Source organism: Globicephala melas, chromosome 15 (genome assembly GCF_963455315.2).
Source record: "Globicephala melas chromosome 15, mGloMel1.2, whole genome shotgun sequence".
NCBI classification, from domain to species: Eukaryota; Metazoa; Chordata; class Mammalia; order Artiodactyla; family Delphinidae; genus Globicephala; species Globicephala melas.
In genome coordinates, this window is record NC_083328.1 from 40402715 (window position 1) to 40424987 (window position 22273).

The 22273-nt window shown below is 44.4% G+C and overlaps 1 protein-coding gene and 1 long non-coding RNA gene across 3 annotated transcripts in view; one reads left to right on the forward strand and one right to left on the reverse strand.

Moving 5' to 3' along the window:
* LOC132593474 (uncharacterized) overlaps positions 1-8497 on the reverse strand; it is a 43321-nt gene extending 34824 nt beyond the window's left edge. The window contains exon 1 of the long non-coding RNA XR_009559033.1: positions 8331-8497. This is a non-coding gene — a long non-coding RNA (uncharacterized lncRNA). The remainder of the gene's footprint in view (positions 1-8330) is intronic.
* The window catches only part of RIN2 (Ras and Rab interactor 2), a 219763-nt gene that overhangs the window by 75402 nt on the left and 122088 nt on the right, over positions 1-22273 (forward strand). The gene's annotated exons all lie outside the window — the stretch shown is intronic.

Below are 22273 nucleotides of genomic sequence, written 5' to 3' on the forward strand. Positions count from 1 at the left end.
GTGTACTTAAGAAGCATGTGTATTCTGCTGCTGTTGGGTGGGACGTTCTATGGATACCTGTTAGGTCTTGTTGGTTCCTAGTGCCATTCAGTCTTCTATTTCCTTGCTCATCTTCTAATTCTTCTCTTCATTATTAAAAGTGGGCACTGAAATCTGCAGCTATTTTTGTTGAATTTCTGTTTCTCCCTTCAATTCTGTAAGATTTTGCTACATGTATTTGGAGACTCTGTTGTTAGATGGATTGATCCTGTTATCCTTATAAACGTTCTTTGTCTAGTAACAATTTGTGTCGTAAAGTCCATTTTGTCTGATATTAGGATAGCCCCTCCATCTCTCTTATGGGTACTGTTTGCATGGTATAACTTTTTCCATTCTTTTACTTTCAAGCTGTTTGTGTCTTTGAAGAGAAAGTGAATCTGTTACAGATAGGGTATCAGTCAGGGTTCTCCAAAGAAACAGAACCAATAAGATACAGAGACAGAGATATAAATATATGAAAAGATTTATTATAGTAAATTGACTCACATTATTTTGGAGACCAAGTAGTCTCACAATCTTCAGTCTGTAAGCTGGGGAACCAGGAAAGCAAGTGGTTCAGTTCAGTCCAAGCTCAAAAGTCTGAGAATCAGGGGAGCCAGTGACGTAAGCCCAAGTCCAAAGGCCCTATAATCAGGAGATTGGGGGGTGGGGGTATAAGTACCAGTGTGAGTCTAAAGTCCCAAGAACTTTAGACTAGAAGCAACAATCTCTGAGGGCAGGAGAAGATGAATGTCTTGACTCAAACAGAGAGAGCAAATTTGCCTTTCCTCCACCTTTTTGTTCTGTTCAAGCCTTTAGCAGATTGGATGGTGTTTATCCCCACTGGTAAAGGCGATCTTCTTTACTCAGTCTGCATATTCAAATGCTAATCTCTTCTGGAGACATCTGTACAGACAGACCCAGAAATGATATTTTACCAGCTCTCTGGACATGCCTTAACCCAGTCAAGTTACATACAAAATTAACCATCACAGAGAGCATATAGCTGGATCAATGAAAAATTTTTTCTTCTGCCCATCTCTGCTTTATTGACGTGTTTAGTCCATTTACATTTAATATAATTACTGGTAAGGTAGGGTTTACATCTGCCATTTTGCTATGTGTTTTCTATATGTCTTATGCCTTTTTGTTTCTCTATTCCTACACTGTTGACTTCTTTTATATTAAATAGAGACTTTTTAGTGTACCATTTTAATTCCCTTGTTATGTTTCTTTTTTAGTTATTTTCTTAGTGTTTGCCCTGGGGATTACAATTAACATATTAATTTGTAACAATTAAGTTTGGACTAATACCAACTTAATTTAAATAATGTATAACAACTTTGGGACTTCCCTGGCTGTCCAGTGATTAGGATGCTGTGCTTCCACTGCAGAGGGTGTGGGTTTGATCCCTGACTGGGGAACTAAGATTCCACATGCCAAGTGGCACAGCCAAAAATAAATTATTTATATATGTGTGTATATATATATATATATATATATATATATATATAACAGATTTGCTTCTGTATAGTTATTTCCTCTCCTTTGTGCTAATATTCTCATACAAATTACATCTTTATATACTGTAAGCCCACCAACACAGTTTTATAATTACAGTTTTATGCAGTTGCCTTTTAAATCAGATAGGAGAAAAAAGATGTTTTGAGCAAAAATTGAGTAAATGAGCAGTGTGGCGGGGAATGCATCTATGGGCAATTTAGCACTGGAAGGAGATGAAGATGGAGTGGGGGCCTTTGGGACAGTGGGTGGTTGCAAAGCGCAGGGAGTTTCACAGCACTTGGGTCAGATTGTCATTGAGGCCACTCCCTTCCCCGGGGGCATCACCCTGGGGTCCGCTGCTGGCTGTTCCCTTCCCGTCTCTTTCTTGTCTGGGGAAATCACAGTCCCAAATGTGGTAAGATCTAAACCAAAGGCCTGGGTAAGTCTATTGAGGAAGTTTGGCACTGTTTGTGGCCACAGTGGGCTGGATGACCCGGCACATCTGGGCACACCCAGCTGCCAGCGCCTGTTTCCCCAATGTGGGCTGTGGCTCTGGGTGGAGCGCTGACGCCAGGGATGCCACCCAACGCCATACACCGGACCGCTGGAGACCTCACTCAATCCTCTGCTAGTCCCTGTAACTCCTCCCAGTGGCCTGACAGCACACGCTGCTCAGCTTGGCAGGCCTCTGCGATCCTTTTTAATCTGTACGTAGGTGGACCAACCTGTTTATTAAGAGCAGGAGTCCAGCAGGAACTGTGGGCTGAGGTTGTTTTCTCAGTGGGAAGGGCCCGAGTCCCATCCTGCGCTGGCCTGTGCTTGCCACCTCGCTGTGTCATGCCGCTCGTTCTCACCCCAGGTCTGCTTTAACCTTGGCTTCATCACCACACAGTCTCCACGGGAGGAACACAATAACCAGTGAGAAAAGCTCTGTGCACACAGGCCCTTTTGTGGGTCTGTAGCTGCCCAAATACTTATGAAGGAAATAAAGGCCAAAGTGGGGGAAAGCCTCCTTCCCATCGTGGTGAGAATGACTTGCCGTGTAGACGCTCAGAGCTTGCCTGCAGCTTTCATGAGCTCATCCATTTTACCCTCCCGGCCACACTTTGCAGTAGGAACCATTGCCTACATTTTACAGATGAGGAAATGGAAACTCAGGGGAGGTTCAGTCACCCACCCAAAGTCACAAAACCAGTTCCACAATGGAGCCAGACATGTCTCCTGGCCTAATGCTTTTCCTCTACCAGTGGCTGCTCAGCTACTCAGTCTGCTGTGTCATGAGCAGTGTTTGAGGAGAGAAAGCCCTGGTCCGTTTTCTCCCTCCAACCTTCTCCTGGAGGCTGTAGTTCAGTCCTCGGCCCTGGCTGCTCCCCTAGGCTTTCTTCTCGTATCTCTGTTTCCCCGTCCCCCTGCCCCTCCCCACCTCGGGTGTGATGCGGTCCGCAGGGTTTTCCTCTTTCCACCCATCCTCTGAATGAATCATGGATTATTACAGTGGGCATGTATTCTTTCTATAATCAAGGGAATAAAAACACTAAAAGCTAGTTTTTCAGTACTAGCAGTTTCAACCTGAAATTTCTTGAACAAAGGGACAAAAACTCATAGAGAACATGCCTGGTCCAAGGTCGCAACAGTGGAACCGGCCAGATCCAGGTCTCATAGCTCCTGTCTCCGTGGCTTTCCCCTGGCGCCACCCGTCAGAAGAGAGTGGTCAGTCTTCTCACTTACTTCTTACTTCTTCTCACTTACTTCTCACTTACGTACTTCTCACTTACTTCTCACTTACTTGGGCAGGAGTTTGCGGTTTGGTGTTTGTCTGTTCCTCAGCAGGTGCCTGAGTTTCCCTGATGTGACTCAGAGCAGGCAATGTCTAGAGAGACACAAACTGAAACAAAGAGATGGCCCTGTTCTGTTTTGATTTTTAGCATACAGACATCATCATTCCCTCTCCACAGAGAGCCCTCCCCACAGTTTACAGCAATGTTTTATTTATTTATTTACTTCATTTTTGACCACGCTGCGAGGTATGTGGGATCTTAGTTCCCCAACCAGGGATGCAACGCATGCCCCCTGCAATGGAAGCACAAAGTCTTAACTACTGGACCACCAGGGAAGTCCCCAGGAATGTTTTGTAGTTGTTGACACAGTGTATTCACAGGTCCCTCTCAAGGCTAAGTCTCCATGCCCCTGAATCCAACCCAAAAATCCTTCTGATAATTAAGGAGGTGTCTTTACACGTCCAGTCATGCCCTGAATTGCTGGGAGAGCATCTCTGGCCACGATAGGTAGCGAGTGACCAGCCTCAAATGCACACTGTCCTGGGGCCTGACCGAGCCTTTTCCGTGCACATTTTCCAAGGTCCTGTCCTGGACATCTTCTCGTGCCTGGACTTGTCCAAAGCAATAGAGCAACAGATGGCTTTTCTTTCTAGGAACTCACGGGTTAAAAATCTTAAAATTTGGTCAAGGTATTTTGTTGAAAGGTAAGTCAGATTCAGGAGTGTTCCCATCATCCCGATGTGGAGATTGTGCACCACTTTCTCCTTTCTTCTCTGGGTCCTCTCATTCCCTAAAAGATGTCTGTTCTTTTGGGGGCATTTGATCAAACGGGCTATATCCAGTCCCTCATCCATAACACGTAAGGACTTTTTCAAAAGGACTTTATTATGATTGTTTGGCATCACTGCCTTGAACATGAGTTGGCCTTTGTTCTTTCAGCTCCACTGAAGCGAAGTGAATCTATAACTTAACCTAGAGTTGGGAGTAACCAGTGCAGCTCATAGGGCGTGCCGGCTTACGGAATAAAAAGGCCACTGTTGAAAGGATGATTTGACCCATAGAGGCAGAGCTTCCTCTTTGTCGTCTATAAGTGTTCATATTCATTTTGGAAGATGATCCGATGGTACAATGATGTTTCCTCATTGTAAAGGGGCTTATTGTGTGATGAAAGGGACCTTTTCAAAGGTCAAAACCTTTGAGAGCCTCCCACAGTCTAAAATCAAGGGGAGGCTCTGGGTCCACCGTGGAGGTGCGCGGCTGGCCCCCGTCCCTTCTCCGTGTGGGGTTCTGTCAGGGGCGTTGGTCGATTCTGCACTAAGGTCCCAGTAACGTCAGTGCTCCGTGGTGGAGAAGGGACCTGGGGAGAAGTAAGATGGGGGTAGGATAGCCCCAGGTGTCTGAGGAAGCTCTCTGGAGGGAGGTGGGGCTTGAGAAGCTCTTGACGGGTGAAATTCAGACAGCAGAAAGGCGGGAGGGAGAGTGGCTCACCAGATGGTCCAGGGCTGTTCAAGCACCTGACAGAGGTGATGGGGAATCTTTGCGGGGCTGCTGTGCTGCCCTAGGCCATTTTGATGATTGGTTCAGAAACTCTGCTGCCTGGAAGAGGAATGAGCGTGTCACTCGGCCACTAGCCACAGCCATGGCTGCCTGTGAGGAGGGGGGGTTGGGGATCCCAGCCAACAACCTCACACCCGCCCCCATCAGCAAGGCAGCTCTGCCCTTTTCTGGTGAATTGAAGAAAGGAAATCTGGTAAATAAGTAATGTAGGAATTGGCCACTCCAGGCCTTACCCCGTGCTAAATACAGGGAAACTGAGGCTCAGAGGGGTGAGGCTGTTCCTTTGTAGACTGTCCAGCTAGTCAAAGACAGATTCAGTCAGCCTTATGCTACCACACCCCACCAGCATGTCCAAAGCAAAATGGCAAGCCATGTTGAAGCGTAGCCACTTTCTTTGAATTCCTTTGAGAGGAACTTCTGGTTAGAAGTAGAAAATTATTCTGACAAAGTAACTTTCAGCCCTCAAAATGTTTTCACGTAAAAGATGTTGACTTTATAAAGAACACATTTCATAGTTCTGTAAAACATGCAATGCCGTGGCTCATAAACTATAACTTAATACAACATGACAGAGGTACATAAACAAGATTCAGGGGACAGATAGCTGAACTGGGGATGCCAAAAGACAAAACTGCTTGTTTCCTGATTGTCAAACATATTTAAATCCTCAAGTGTGTCAGACTCCAAGGCCATAATAATTTAAGAGAGAATAACTCTAAAAATGATGTTGGTGGAGTGTTTTTCCAGTTTGGCCAGTGATATTGGAAAGAGTTTGTGATCGCAATTGTGTGCCCTTGGGAGCTGCCTGTAGATACTATATCATCTCGGATAATTAAAGGATAAAAAAAAAAATCACTTGCCTCTGAATCTGGGACCAACTATTCTACCAATATATAAGCTAAAGGATCAAAGCCCCTCAAGACTGAAACCACTAGAATATAAACCTGATAAATAATAGTTTTTACTCCTGCTAAAATTTTCCCCATTGCCAATAAGATGTAACTGCATTGCTTTCAACGTTAGCCTGTCATACTTCCAAAAAGTTATCTTGGTGTCTCAAAGTTATGTCTACTGAAGAGGTACAGACTCAAAAACAGGGACTCGTATAAACAGGTGCATGGCTGGTGTGTGATGACCCGGAAGGATGGGGACTGTGGCCCGCTAGAGAGCACACATGCCATCTGTGGGCGAGAGGCACCTGCCGTTCCGTCCACCCAACCTGGGTTCTCAGCCCTTGTCATTTTTCGAAAGATGCCAGAAATTCATTGGTAAGCGGTATGTCTTAATTTTTAAATAGTGGCAGCTATTTAGTTTTGTTTGTTTGTTTCTGTAACACTAGGCAAACCAAAATTGAATTCATGCTTTGCCCTGCAGTCAACATTCTTTTATTGCTAAATAGAATAATCACACGGCTGAATTGCCAAAGATATTCTGAAGGGATGTTCATCAAGTCCTCTTTTCCTTCTGTCCTTCTTCTGACGCCTTTAGCGTTTGTTTATTTTAGCTTGTTTATTAGCATCGTTTCCCCCTGACAAAGTTTAAAGGGTTCTAATACTCCCCATCAACTCATTCTGCCTTTTCTTGTAAAGCTGTGAGTATAAGCAGTTCTTTCACTTTTTGTCCCAGGGATGTGTTACAAATAAAACTTGTAAGAATTCTGAATGTGATTCTTCTAGTCACATTTTTTTTTTCTTTTTTTTTTGCGGTACGCGGGCCTCTCACTGTTGTGGCCTCTCCCGTTGCGGAGCACAGGCTCCGGACACGCAGACTCAGCAGCCATGGCTCACGGGTCCAGCCGCTCCGCAGCATGTGGGATCTTCACGGACCGGGGCACGAACCCGTGTCCCCTGCATCGGCAGGCGGACTCTCAACCACTGCGCCACCGGGGAAGCCCTTTTATTCACATTTTTGAAGAATCAGGGAAGCTTATGCCGCATGGCACATGCAGTTGAAGGGGAGGAGCCCAGGCTGGCAGGGGGGTGAGCCAGGGGGTAGAGGTGCAGGAGCTCCGGGTTCCGAGAGCCAGAGGGTGTTCCAGAACTGTGCTGTCCAACATAGTGGGCCCTGGCCAAATAGGACTGTCCGGCACTTGAGTGTGACTACAGTGAATTGAGATGTGAAACACACAGGCTTTGGAAACGGTATAGAAGAGAGAGAAAATGTCTCATTTTTTATATTGATTACATGCTGAAATGATAATATTTTAGATGTGTTGGGTAAATAGAGATTAATTTTACCTATTTATTTTTTTCTTTATTAAAGTATAGTTGATTTACAATATAGTTTCAAGCGTACAGCAAAGTACACTTATTCAGTATGTATATTCTGTATGTATATTCAGTTATACATACATTTTTTCCAGATTCTTTTCCATTATAGGTTATTACAAGATATTGAATATAGTTCCTTATGCTATATAGTAAATCCTGTTTTTTGTCTATTTTATATGTAGTCGTGTATATCTGTTAATCCCAAACTCCTAATTTATCCCTCCCTCACCCCTTCTCCTTTGGTCACCGTTCTATGTCTATGAGTCTATTTCTATTTTGTAAAATAAGTTAGTGTGCTAATTTTTGAAAATACATCAGGCTCTTTATGTATAACTGGCATATTTGTGCATATGTACACTAAAGAGCTGTCTTGAAAAGAGCCAAAGATGTGCGTCTGCTCTTGTCAATCAGTGACCATCCTCTTCCCACTTTAAGAGTATTAAAAACAAGACAACAGGCCCCCAAATGAAGCCCAACACCACCAAACCGAGTTAATGACAGTTTCAGCTCTCCCAGAAATGGAATCTTAAACCAGTCACGGAGTTGCGTGATCAGCGCTAGTGAGGTCACCTACCTGATCGACCCCTACCATCCCCTAAAGGAAAGTGATCTTACAATAAACAACCCACTTTTTTACCTGGTGTAACTTCCTTGTTCCTGCTCCCTCTGCCTGGGGAAGTCTTTCATTTTTGTACAGCTCCTCGGAGCCCCTTTGTACCTGCTAGATCGGGTGCTGCCCGACTTGGATCGATTTTTGCTCCAATAAACTCGTAAACGCTTTGATATGCTTCAGTTTATCTTTTAACAAGAGTGAAACCAGTTTTTTAGTTCTCCACCAGTGGTCAACCATTTAAGTCATCCAAATCATTTGGCTTTTGCCCCAAGCATCTGTAACTCCTATCTTACTGTCCATTCGTTCTGTACAATGGTCACTACCTTTGGGAGTATCGTGCAGGGAGAAAAGTCAAGCTCCCGGCCACGTGGGGGAGTTTTAAGGGGACAGAATTCAGTGGATGTTAAAATCTTAAGCTGTATTAAAGCTGCATGGCCTTAAAGCACCAGATTTTGCCAATTAAAAAAAAAAAATTCTGATTCCCTATGAGCTCATCTTGTCTGTAGAATGAATAAACGGTTTTAAGATTTTCTCAATGAAGTATAAACAGCCAGAAAGGTATGACTTTCCCTTCTGGACCTCGATGCTTACCAGCTCTCAGGGCACTTGTGGGTGCCTGCCCGCTGGGATCTACGGAGAGAGCCTGGGAAACGGGCGAGGTCTGGGCAAAGGAACTCCGTCCGCAGGCATCCCGGGACACAGGGAGCATCCTTCTACCCCAGATCTTTGCTTCTGCTCGGCGTCGAAGTTGCAGGGAGAGGAGCCTCCAGAAGTGGAAACATTTTTAAATCAGTCTTTTAACTTTTCGCCTGTGGATCCAGCTGCGTTGACACAAAGCCACGTTTGAGCCTGATGTCTCGGAAGCCTGGCACCACGGAGTGTTTTTCTACTGGGACCCATAATGGCTGCTTTTAAGAGTTCAGTTCTATCAATGTGGTGCTTGAACCGGCCTTTCAGCTGACCTCCAAAAGGAAATCGTTTTAAAAGGAAGAATTTTAAGTCTGCCAAGAGTCAGATAATGGCACAGCACAGAAAAAGCAAGGGTTGTGCGGTTTTTATATTAAAATACAAGTCTTTTAATGCCTCAAAACAGCAGCCTCCAGAAAATGTGAAGTTTTATCGATGAGGCTAGAAAAAACAGTTTTTTAAAGATCCAAGTTTTCCCTCTTTGATCCTTGTGATTTATCAGAAAGGAACAAGTTCCTTCTTCCTGAATCTCCTCCGGCCTCTATTTTGAGTTTTACACAAGCGACTGTTGTCATTAAAGTAAATTTCAAAGTTCTCTGAAAGTGGCTATGCTGTGGGCACAGCCTCCCCTGGGGAGCTTTGAGCCTGGCCCTGTGGAAAAATGTGCCCAGGGACAAAGGCCACTGACATTTGCTTAATCCCACATCATCTTTAAACTAACATTAAGAGAACCCTCACTCGGTTTCTGTTTTCTGAGCAGGTCTTGTGTAGCTAACCCCACCCCCCAGCTCTCCTTTTGCCGGATGCAGAATCGACTGAGGCCCCCCGAGGACGAGGGGATGGTTCACTGTCCCTGCACATCCGTCTGGCTCGGGGAGGCTGTCATTTCTCCTAAGAGAGATGGTTTGTAAGGAGAAATGCTGTGCATCCCGTCATTGGTGTGGACTCTGGCTGGACTCCAGATGGGACATAGCACATGGATCAGTCAGTTCGCGAGTGATGTAGTCTATGGTTCTCACAGACCTTTTGGCCACCGTGGTCATCTTACCTTCTGTTTGCAGCCGTCACAGTCATAGGTGCGGCTGAAAGCACAGCACAGGCTACTAGGAGGCTGGGTGTGGGGTACCCTGAATTCAGCAAAAATTCCACCTGCACTTTTCTCACCCGGTGCTCGCTCCTGGTGGTGTATATCCAGTTCTGAGATCAACTTCTAAGGGAGTGTGTGTAGGGGTTAGAAATGGCCCCCAGAAGGGAGGCTGCCTAGTGACCCTGGACTCTGACAATGACCTCCAAGCCTGCTGGGAACTGGGGCAGGGGGAGAGGACAGTGCAGCAAGGCAGCAGAGAGAAAGCCTTGAGAAGTACGAGATGGAGGTGGAGGAAGGAGTCCAGGTGGTGCAGAGGTGACACTGGAGGATCCAGTCCAAGGGGGAAGAAGGATTTTCAGTTTCTGGAGTCCCAGACAAGGTGAAGCTTGGAGACAGGGACAGTCAAAGGGGATTGGGAAAAGTTTCCAGCTCCGGCGAGGCCTACCCAGCTGCCCGAGACCCAGAGGGACAGAGAACCCTGGGCTCCCGAGAGCTCCAGGTGGGGTGACTGCATGTTGGTGGTGGCACTGTGGCAGCCCAAGTGAGACTGGCTGGGAAGGTGTATCAGTCAGCTGTCATCTAAATGGTGCTGCTTAACAAAGCGCCCCCAAACTCAGAGGCATACAACCACAAGTGTTTCCTTCTCGCGGTCACGTCTGCAGGTTGGCTGGAGTTCATCTGGACGTGGCTCCCAGGCCTGGGCTGGTTCAGGTGTGCACGTGCCTCTCAGCCTTCTGGGCTCTCTGGGATGTGTCTTTCTCATGCGGTGACGACAGAGGTGCGTTAGGACACAAATCCCACTGCACAAGCACTTTTAAGGCCAGTGCCCGCATCACTGCTTCTGTTGGCCAAAGCAGGTCGTGCAACCAAGCCCAGTGTCGAGGGTGCAGGGAGATATGCTCTGCCTCTCTTGAGGGGAACTGCAAGGTCACGTGGCAAAGGGCATGGACCAAGGGAGGTGTGAAGAGTTGGAGGTGGGTAGCATGAACAAGTTGATTTCTGCCAGCGTGTCCAGGTGGTGGTCACGGCTCAGATGGACTCCCACTAGCTAAACTCATGCAGCTGTCCCGTAAGCCAGGATGCCAGTGGATTGATTTGCAATGAGAAACCAGAATATGCTGTGGATCGGTAATTCTTATCATCCACTCTGTGTATTGGTAATTCTTACCATCTACTCTGTGTATTCTTTTCTCCTAGGAAGCCTACTAAGAGCACCTAATCATGATTCAAATTTTGCTTATGAACATGGAGACAGAGCAAGGGGCATGGTTGGATGATCTGAATGGCCTGAAGGATCCAGGTCTGGTTGCTGAAGGCTCCCACCTCCTCTACAGGAAAATATCCACCACAGGGGGACTGGGCAGGCCATCCCCATTTAGGTGGGGACCATGTCAACTTGTTGCACTACTCTTTTCTAACCTCAGATCCTTCTGAATCTCCATTATTTCTTTAGGTACGACTCAAGTATAGTTTTAGAGATACAAACGGAATTATTCTTCTCTGACCTCAGGCCGACCATCCTGTTGAGAATTAAGGCATATGCAGAATTCCGCAGCCACTCAAGTTATTGACTGTGACTTAGGACAAGGTGCTTTGTATTCGTGTCTCTGAAACTGTGGGTATCACATCTGGTGGCATGGTGCAGTCCCTGCCAGCCACATGGTCATGTGGTGGTGGTTCTTTCCTGTGTGTGTGCAGACGTGCTTGCTGTTCTTGGGGACCTGACTGCACATGTGTAGCCTCAACGTTTCAGTCCACAAAGCATTTCAGGACCGTTTGAGGAAGGAATAAGAATCTAGGTTGTCATCTGAAAACCTTCCATTGACCCCTTCTGTGAGATCAAGAAAATACCGGCATCATGGGACTTTTCTGGTGGCGCAGTGGTTAAGACCAGACTCTGTCTATGGAGGAGTTTCAAGACTATATTAATCAATTTATTTTGCTTATATTTTATTTTCCTTTCAATGTGTGCAGAAAAATTATATATGATAGCACTGTATGTCTAGATAAACCTTCTGGCTTTTGAGACCTCTTTCAGTAAGACTGAGGTAAATTCTGAGGGATTAGAAAGCATCATGTCATGGTTTAATTGCCAATGTTTAGCCTATGCTGGGTGGTGTGTAGAATATGGGCCTTTTGCTGTCACCGGTGACTTAGCAGCTTTCAAATTTAGTATTTCTCCACTGAAGCATTCCAGTGATTGGTCACCAGAAATAGGGAACTCTACTCAATGTTCTGTAATAACCTATATGGGAAAAGAATCTGAAAAAAGAGTGAATATATGTATATGTATAACTGAACCACTTTGCTGTACACCTGAAACTAACACAACATTGTAAATCAATTATACTCCAATATAAAGTAAAAAATTAAAAAAAAAGAGACAGGAAATCTCAGTAAGAAAAAAAAGGTGGACACATGGTATTTTCACATTTTGTATAGTGACAAGAAATTTGATAGAGCTAGAATGAAAGATTCATAGTTGGGAGTGATATTAAAAAAAAAGAAATGGATCTAGAACCCTGAGTGGAGTGATTCTAGACTCTGCAGCATGGCTAGTAAGGAAGAAAAAGGAAGGGAGACCGCTTTCTGTATTGATTTTTAAGGCCTTTACTGGCATATCTTAGCCTCTATCTGCCCTCATTATTTTAAAAATTATTTTTATTGAGACATGATTTTCGTACAGTAAAAGTAAAATCTTACATGTACAGGTCAGTGAACTTTTTGCGTCACACCCCTGTAGCCAGCACTCAGATCAAGGTATAGAACCTCTTCATCACCCCAGCTGGTTTTTGTCAACATTATTTCTGAATAAGAGTGGCCACTATTCTGATAGCTGTCACATAAAGTGACATAAAGTATATATACTTCTGTGATTGCCTCCTTTTGCTCAATGTAATGTTTTTAAATTCATTTGTGTTGTGATATATATCAATAATTTGTTCCTTTTAATTCCTGGGTACTTATTCTTAGTATGAATATAGCATCATTTTTTTTTTTTTTTTTTTTTTTTGCGGTACGCGGGCCTCTCACTGTTGTGGCCTCTCCCGTTGCAGAGCACAGGCTCCAGACGTGCAGGCTCAGCGGCCATGGCTCAGGGGCCCAGCCGCTCCGCAGCATGTGGGATCTTCCCGGACGGGGGCACGAACCCGTGTCCCCTGCATCGGCAGGCGGACTCTCAACCACTGCGCCACCAGGGAAGCCCTATAGCATCATTTTTGTATCCATTTTCCTGTTCATGGATATTTAAGTTGTTTTCAGTTTGACCTTTTATGAATTAGGTTGCTTTGGATATTCTTGTCTTTCTGTAGACACATACACTCATTTATCCTAGACGTATACCTAGATGTGGAACTCCTTGTTACAGAGTAAGCATAGATATTAGTAGATATTCTAGTTTTCCAGCGTGGTTGAACCAAATTTTGCTCCCACCAGCAGTGAAAGAGAGTTCCAGTTGCTCTAAGTCATTGCCGACACTTGATGTGATCGGTATTTTAAATTTTATCAGCTGCTTACAGGGATGTATCTCATTGTGGTTTTAATTCTGATTTTCCTGATGAGTAATAGCATTGAACACCTTTTCATGTGCTTTAGATTTGCATATTCTCTTTACTGTAGGGTACATTCAAGTCTTTTGCTCCTTTAAAAAATTTGTTTTGTCTTTTTTCTTACTGGTTTTCAGGGTTTTTAAAAATATATATTCTGGGTATAAGTTCTTTATATATTCACTTTTTTTTTTTTTTTTTTTTTTGTTGCGGTACGTGGGCCTCTCACTGCTGTGGCCTCTCCCGTTGTGGAGCACAGGCTCCGGACGCGCAGGCTCAGTGGCCATGGCCCACAGGCCCAGCCGCTCCGCGGCACGTGGGATCCTCCCGGACCGGGGCACGAACCCGCGCCCCCTGCATCGACAGGCGGGCTCTCAACCACTGCGCCACCAGAGAAGCCCTATATATTCACTTTTTAATGATGTGTTTTGTTGAACAAAGTTTTTAATTTTAATGAAGTCTATCCCTTTTTAATGGTTTGCCCCTTTTAAATGTTTTACTGATGTGGTTCTTGCTTTTTACGTCCTATTAAAAAAATCTTCGCCCACCTGTCGTTGAGGAGGTCAATTAGAGATAATTTCTCTTGACAATTCAGTTGCATGCCAAAGTCAACATATTTTCTTGATTAGGAAGGACAGAAGTCAGATCAGGCTACAACTGGGTGAGGTGGGAATTATGCCAGAGGTTGTCAGCAAGATGAATTCAGCTGATTTGTAGAATTGAAGCAGAAAGAGGCCCAGCGCTGTTAGGTTTTGGTCCAAGGACTGAAAGGAAAAATGTATTCTAGAGGCTTTGTGGTTGGGTTACCAGACAATTGTCTGTATTGCTGTCTGGCCCATGTTGTATTTCTTAAGAGTATTTTGAAAGGCTTGTCAAACTCCTTCATAAAGTCAAACACTTAGATGTTCACAGCCCCTGACCTATTGCTCAGAAACCTTAAAAAGTCAAGGAATTCATGTTTTAGAGAAATCATGCTCATGTCTACCAGCCATCCTTGTTTTCCTAAGTGCTCAGAACCCACCCTCTTAACAATTCTTTCATAACCATATTCAGGAAATAAAATTTCCCCTTGAAATAACATCTACCCAACCCTCGCTCACTCCTCTCCTGTTCTCCATAAGTTTTCCTGAAAAAAAATCAATGTCAATAGTTCCATGATCTCATCTGTTTTCCTGCAGTCCAGGGTAAATGTTTGGGTCTGCTTTTCATAGTGAGACCCTGGCAGGACTGGGATGGAACTGCCCAGGCTTGGGGACAGAGCCAAGTGGAAGTTGGCGGGAGGCACAGGACGTGTGGGGAGAAGGTAGGACCACTGTCAACTCCGTGTCCCAAAGTGGGTTGAGCTCAGGTCCAAGCAGCTGAGCTGAGACCCCAGAGCTGGGAGGGGGACTCCGGAGGCCATGGGGGCAGCAAGGCTTTCCTGGGAAGATAGTAGGAGGTCCCTCCATGCCAGGTGTTGGGAGGTGGAGCTGTTGAATAATATCCTCCGAACTGAGGAGGAACTTTGAGAATGAAAAGTGGAGCAGACAACTCCATAAGGTGCAATTGTGAAGTCTGTTGTGGGGAACTTACATAGAGGCAGGAAAGATGGGGCAGACAGATGATCCAGAGGCCTTCGAAGCTGCCTCTGTGCGGCCGAAAGGGGGACAGCGGGATTAAAGGGGCCAAAGGTAAAAACAGAATCTGACTACCGAGTGAGAAGCACGTCCACACTGACTGCAGCTGGGGGTTTTCCTCCACCCAGGGGTCTCATGACCCTTAACCATCTGTGTCAGCAAAAGGCACTCTTCCAGTTTTATATCAGATGAAGGCAGGGGTGCACGTTGATAGGGAGCTCATCTGGCTTGGATACATTCCTCGCGAGGAAGCTGAAGCTCAGCCACGAGGAGAGGGGGGTGGGGGGACTGTGGGCCTAGGAGGGAGCTGGCGAACGGAGTCAGTGTGGTTCAGCTGCACACCAGGCCATCCCAGGAGTTCATCCTTAGAATGCTGGGACAACAGCAATGGAGCTGAGTGTCCTAGGGGACAGTAAGTCGGCAGGAACAAGATGGGGAGTAGCCACTCAGCTTCCAGGAGGGTGAGCTGGCTGAGGCCACAGTGGTGCCCTTGGGCCTTCACCCTCAGGAGCAGGATGGATGGAGATGGTGCCGCAGAAGGGGAGGGCTCTTGGTCCCAGCTCTACCGCTCACTAATTGTAGGACACTGGGCAAGATGGTACCTCCATCCTGAGACTGACAAGGAGATCAAATAGAATAGTAAGTATAAAACGCTGACTTTCCTATTTTCCTCCCATTTTTTTAGCCCTTCCTTCCTGTTGCTACACCCAACAGGAAGCTTCCAGGCCTTGTCTTTTCTGCCCACTTTCCACACTGGCTCCATTGAACAGTCACAATGTCTTGAAATAAAACCTGCCCTTGGCTCCTACGTAGATCCCTCTGTTCCATGACCATGGCTACCATGTTGTATTAGTCAGCGAGGGCTGCCATAGATGGAGTGGGTGGTTTAAACAACATGAATTAATTTCCTCACAGTTCTGGGGGCTGGATGTTCAAGATCAAGGTGCTGGTGGGTCAGATTCCTCTGAGGCCTCTCTCCTTGGTGTGCAGATGGCCACCCTCTTACTGCTTCTTCACATGGTCTTTCCTCTGTGTGTGTGCATCCCTGGTGTCTCTCCCTGTGTATCCTAATCTCCTCTTCTTACAAGGACACCAGTCATATTGCCGTGGGGCAGCCACCCTAACAGCCTCATTTTAACCCAGTTACCTCTGTAAAGGTCCTGTCCATAAATACGGTCACGTTCTGAGGTACTTGGGGTTACGGCTTCAACATTTGAATTTTGGGAGTGAACTTCAGTCCATCACACGTGTACATGCTGACAACTCCCATGTTTCTATCTCCAGCACGTGTCCCCCCATCAAGAGCCAGGTCAGTGGATGGACCTGCCTCCTGAACTTCCCTACTGACAGCTCAAACTCAGCAGTTCTCAAATTCATGAAGCCAAGACTGGGTTTTGAGGTGGGGGGGGGGTTCAAAAAATCCTACTGTTTTTGTATATAAATCACAGAGATAGGGCTTCCCTGGTGGCGCAGTGGTTAAGAATCCACCTGCCAATGCAGGGGACACGGGTTCGAGCCCTGGTCCGGGAAGATCCCACATGCCTCGGAGCAACTAAGCCCGTGAGCCACAACTACTGAGCCTGCGCTCTAGAGCCTGCGAGCCACAACTACTGAAGCCTGCGTGCCTAGATCCCATGCTCCGCAACGAGAAGCCACTGCAATGAGAAGCCCACACACCGCAACGAAAAGTAGCCCCCGCCCGCCACAACTAGAGAAAGCCCGTGTGAGCAACGAAGACCCAATGCAGCTAAAAATAAATTAATTAATTAATTAATTTAAAAATTAATTAAAATTAGGGCTTCCCTGGTGGCACAGTGGTTGAGAGTCCGCCTGCCGATGCAGGGGACACGGGTTCGTGCCCCAGTCTGGGAAGATCCCACATGCTGCAGAGCGGCTGGGCCCGTGAGCCATGGCCGCTGAGCCTGCGCGTCTGGAGCCTGTGCTCCACAACGGGAGAGGCCACAACAGTGAGAGGCCCGCGTACCGCAAAAAAAAAAAAAAAATTAATTAAAATTAATTTTAAAAATCACAGAGATACATCTGACAACGTATAAACAAATATACAGTATGTCTGTGGTATTCAAATTTAATGAGGGGGACTTCCCTGGTGGTCCAGTGGTTGGGACTTTGCCTTCCAGTGCAGTGGGTACGGGTTCAATCCCTGGTCGGGGAACTAGATCCCACATGCCTCGGGGTCAAAAAACCAAAACATAAAACAGAAGCAATATTGTAACAAATTCAATAAAGACTTTAAAAAATGGTCCACATCAAAAAAAAAAAATCTTTGAAAAAAAAATTTAATGAGGGAATTCCCTGACAGTCCAGTTGTTAGGACTCCATACTTCCACTGCAGGGAGCATGGGGTCGATCCCTGGTTGGGAACTAAGATTCCGCATGCTGTGTGGCACAGCCAAAAAAAAAAAAAAGAAAAAAGAAAAAAATTTTTAATGAAAGGAATCAATTGGAAAACATTGTCTAAAAGTCTCCTGGAAGAGGGGTCAGGCAATAACAATAATAACAAAACCCCAACGGCTTATAACAGGCAGGAAAAGTTACTATTGACATTACCCTGGCTTTGGACCATCTTGGTGGCACTATTTAGTTTGCCGGGTTCATGTCCTCTTTTCTGGAGTTGGGAGTTAACAGCTGAACTTTCATAAAGTTGTTTGGTTAAGTTTGGTCTGAGAGGCACCAGGCTTTTTGGCAAAACATCTGTCTGTTTGTGGTTAAGATTTTCCTGGTTCTTATTACAACAAGACTTGGTACATTTCAAGAACCATGAAGCTTGGCTCTGGTAAACAAGGGGCCAGTTCATCAAAGACGGTGTCTTTTGAATCTTTCCTTCCTCACTTCTCTAAAGCTTCTCCTCCTCTTGGCTGACAGAACTGAATTTGACAAGAAGAAAAAAGACCAGATTCTTTAGTTCCAGCCCGTATTTCCTTTGTCAAAGTATGATCGTTAAAGAGTTTTTAAAATATAGCTCTCCTGCAGACGTCAAAGGTACATGACCTAAAGATTTTCTTCACCCCTTAAGAAAGCATCAGCAGAAAGGCCAAGCTAATTCCAAATAGGTTACAGGAGACTGATGCATATATCGTCAACTCAAAGCAAGGCTGCTAAAATAGGCTCGCAACTTAGAGACCCAACTAGTTATTGTCCTACAGGGCAGTCAAACTATAATCTTTGGAGTTCTCCTCTACTGGACAAATTTAATTTGTAAATTGTATTTGGATGATTATATCTGGATATTTTGGACAATTTTTCTAAAATTGTCATTTGGATTCACCTTAACACTTTCTATACCAGTCTGTCTGGGCTATGAAATCTTAACAAGCTTTAGTTCTTCATCTTCCCTTTGGAGTATCTGAAAGGCTATCTGAAAAACTTTTACATCAAAGGCACCTAGTAGCTAGGTGCCTCCACTGGTTTGCTGTAAATGTTTATAGCACCCCAGTATGTAGTACTTGCCTATTTTCGTGGTGTAAATACTCCAGTCAGGGTGAATTTCGGCCGACTAAGGCATTGAAGACAGAGTGGGGAAGACATTTATACAGTCACTACTACGTGCCAGTATTTTCTGGTCCCAGCACATCATTGGTTGTGTGTTGTGACGTACATTTTATGGATTATTGCCACGATGTTCAAGTTACTTTCCAAGGGTGTGGAATCAAGGTCACTGGGTAACTATCTTTGAAGAGCCTGAGAGATTAGCTCATCCAGTTGTTCTAAGATTATAATCCTTGGAACTATAATATTCCTTGAGAGTACCTCAGGAGTTACACAGTCTTAATTCAGATTTCTTTTTAAAAGTTTGGGCTTCCCTGGTGGCTCAGGGGATAAGAATCCGGCTGCGAATACAGGGGACACGGGTTTGATCCCTGGTCCAGGAAGATCCCACACGCGGTGGAACAACTAAGCCCACGAGCCACAACTACTGAAGCCTGCCTGCCGAGAGCCCGTGCTCCGCAGCAAGAGAAGCCACTGCAGTGAGAAGCCCGCACACCGCAACAAAGAGTAGACCCTGCTCGCCACAACTAGAGAAAGCCTGCGTGCAGCAACAAAGACCCAACACAGCCAAAAAACAAACAAACCAACCAACCATGTAGCACTGTGACATGTACATAATGTGATAGGAAAGTGGTACAGCTACACTGGGATGTTCTAGTGGTTTCCAAAAAAAAAAAAGTTTTATTTTTAAAAATATGATGAAAATATACACATATACATATATGTAACAAACATAAAAAGAAATATAGGGGGGCTTCCCTGGTGGCGCAGTTGTTGGGAGTCCGCCTGCTGATGCAGGGGACGCGGGATCATGCCCCGGTCCGGGAAGATTCCACATGCTGCGGAGCGGCTGGGCCCGTGAGCCGTGGCCGTTGGGCCTGCGCGTCTGGAGCCTGTGCTCTGCAGCGGGAGAGGCCACAACGGTGAGAGGCCTGCATACCGCAAAAAAAAAAAGAAATATAGGGGACTGATGAGCACTAAGTTTAGAATTCTTGTAACTGCTTTTTAATTTAATTTGTTTTTATTTTTTAACTGAAGTATAGTTGAGGTACAATATTATATATGTCACAGGTGTACAATATAATCACCATTTTTAAAGATTATCCTCCATTTATAGGTATTATAAAATATTGGCTATATTCCCTGTGTTGTACAATATATCTTTGTAGCTTATTTTATACCTAATAGTTTGTACCTCTTAATCCCCTCCCCTATGTTGCCCCTCCCCCCCCATCTCCCCACTGGTAACTGCTAGTTTGTTCTCTGTATCTGTGAGTCTGCTTCTTTTTTGTTATATTCACTAGTTTATTGTATTTTTTAGATTCCATGTATAAGTAATATCATACAGTATATGTCTTTCTCTGTCTGGCTTATTTCATTTAGCATAATACCCTCCTAGTCCATCCATGTTGCTGCAGATGGCAAAATTTCATTCTTTTTTTTTTTATTAACATCTTTATTGGAGTATAATTGCTTTACAATGGTGTGTTAGTCTCTGCTGTATAACAAAGTGAATCAGCAATATGTATACATATATCCCCATATCCCCTCCCTCTTGCGTCTCCCTCCCACCCTCCCTATCCCACCCCTCTAGGTGGTCACAAAGCACCGAGTTGATCTCCCCGTGCGATGCAGCTGCTTCCCACTAGCTATCTATTTTACATTTGGTAGTGTATATATGTCAATGCTACTCTCTCACTTCGTCCCAGCTTCCCCTTCCCCCTCCCCGTGTCCTCAAGTCCATTCTCTACGTCTGCATCTTTATTCCTGTCCTGCCCCTAGGTACATCAGGACCTTTTTTTTTTTTTAAGATTCCATATATATGTGTTAGCATATGGTATTTGTTTTTCTCTTTCTGACTTACTTCACTCTGTATGACAGACTCTAGGTCCATCCACCTCACTACAAATAACTCAATTTCGTTTCTTTTTATGGCTGAGTAATATTCCATTGTGTATATGTGCCACGTCCTTTTATCCATTCATCTGTCGATGGACACTTAGGTTGCTTCCATGTCCTGGCTATTGTAAATAGTGCTGCAATGAACATTGTGGTACATGACTCTTTTTGAATTATGGTTTTCTCAGAGTGTATGCCCAGTAGTGGGATTGCTGGGTCATAAGGTAGTTCTATTTTTAGTTTTTCAAGGAACCTCCATACTGTTTTCCATAGTGGTTGTATCAATTTACATTCCCACCAACAGTGCAAGAGGGTTCCCTTTTCTCCACACCCTCTCCAGCATTTATTGTTTGTAGATTTTTTGATGATGGCCATTCTGACCAGTGTGAGGTGATACCTCATTGTAGTTTTTTTTTTTTTTTTTTTTTTTGCGGTACCTGGGCCTCTCACTGCTGTGGCCTCTCCCGTTGCGGAGTACAGGCTCCGGGTGCGCAAGCTCAGTGGCCATGGCTCACAGACCCAGCCACTCCACTGCATGTGGGATCTTCCCGGACCGGGGCACGAACCCATGTCCCCTGCATCGGCAGGCGGACTCTCACCACTGCACCATCTGGGAAGCCCTCATTGTAGTTTTGATTTGCATTTCTCTAATGATTAGTAATGTTGAGCATCCTTTCATGTGTTTGTTGGCAATCAGTATATCTTCTTTGGAGAAATGTCTATTTAGGTCTTCTGCCCATTTTTGGATTGAGTTGTTTGTTTTTATGATGTTGAGCTGCATGAGCTGCTTGTATATTTTGGAGATTAATCCTTTGTCAATTGCTTCGTTTGCAAATATTTTCTCCCATTCTGAGGCTTGTCTTTTCGTCTTGTTTATGGTTTCATTTGCTGTGAAAAAACTTTTAAGTTTCATTAGGTCCCATTTGTTTATTTTTGTTTTTATTTCTATTTCTCTAGGAGGTGGGTCAAAAAGGATCTTGCTGTGATTTATGTCAGAGTGTTCTTCCTATGTTTTCCTCTGAGGGTTTTATAGTGTCTAGCCTTACATTTAGGTCTTTAATCCATTTTGAGTTTTTTTTGTGTGTATGGTGTTAGGAAGTGATCTAATTTCATTCTTTTACATGTAGCTGTCCAGTTTTCCCAGCACCACTTATTGAAGAGGCTGTCTTTTCTCCATTGTATCCATTGCCTCCTTTATCAAAGATAAGGTGACCATATGTGTGTGGGTTTATCTCTGGGCTTCCTATCCTGTTCCATTGATTTATATTTCTGTTTTTGTGCCAGTACCATACTGTCTTGATTACTGTAACTTTGTAGTATAGTCTGAAGTCAGGGAGCCTGATTTCTCCAGCTCCATTTTTCTTTCCCAAGATTGCTTTGGCTATTCAGGATTTTTGTGTTTCCATACAAATTGTAAAATTTTTCTTCTAGTTCTGTGAAAAATACCAGTGGTAGTTTGATAGGGATTGCATTGAATCTGTAGATTACTTTGGGTAGTATAGTCATTTTCACTATGTTGATTCTTCCAATCCAAGAACATGGTATATCTCTCCATCTATTTGTATTATCTTTAATTTCTTTCATCAGTGTCTTATAATTTTCTGCATACAGGTCTTTTGTCTCCTTAGGTAAGTTTACCCCTAGGTATTTTATCCTTTCTGTTGCAATGGTAAATGGGAGTGTTTCCTTTATTTCTCTTTCAGATTTTTCATCATTAGTGTATAGGAATGCAAGAGATTTCTGTGCATTAATTTTGTATCCTGCTACTTAACAAATTCATTGATTAGCTCTAGTCATATTCTATTAAATTCTGCTAACTCTGGGGTTTTTTTTGTTCTTCTTTCTCTAATTGCTTTAGGTGTAAGGTCAGGTTGTTTTTTTGAAATTTTTCTTGTTTCTTGAGGTAGGATTGTATTGCTATAAACTTCTCTCTTACAACTGCTTTTGCTGCATCCCATAGGTTTTGGGTCGTTGTGTTTTCATTGTCATTTGTTTCTAGGTATTTTTTGATTTCCTCTTTGATTTCTTCAGTTATCTCTTGGTTATTTAGTAGTGTATTGTTTAGCCCCTGTGTGTTTGTATTTTTTACAGTTTTTTTCTGGTAATTGATATCTAGTCTCATAACATTGTGGTCAGAAAAGGTACTTGATATGATTTCAATTTTCTTAAATTTACCAAGGCTTGGTTTGTGAC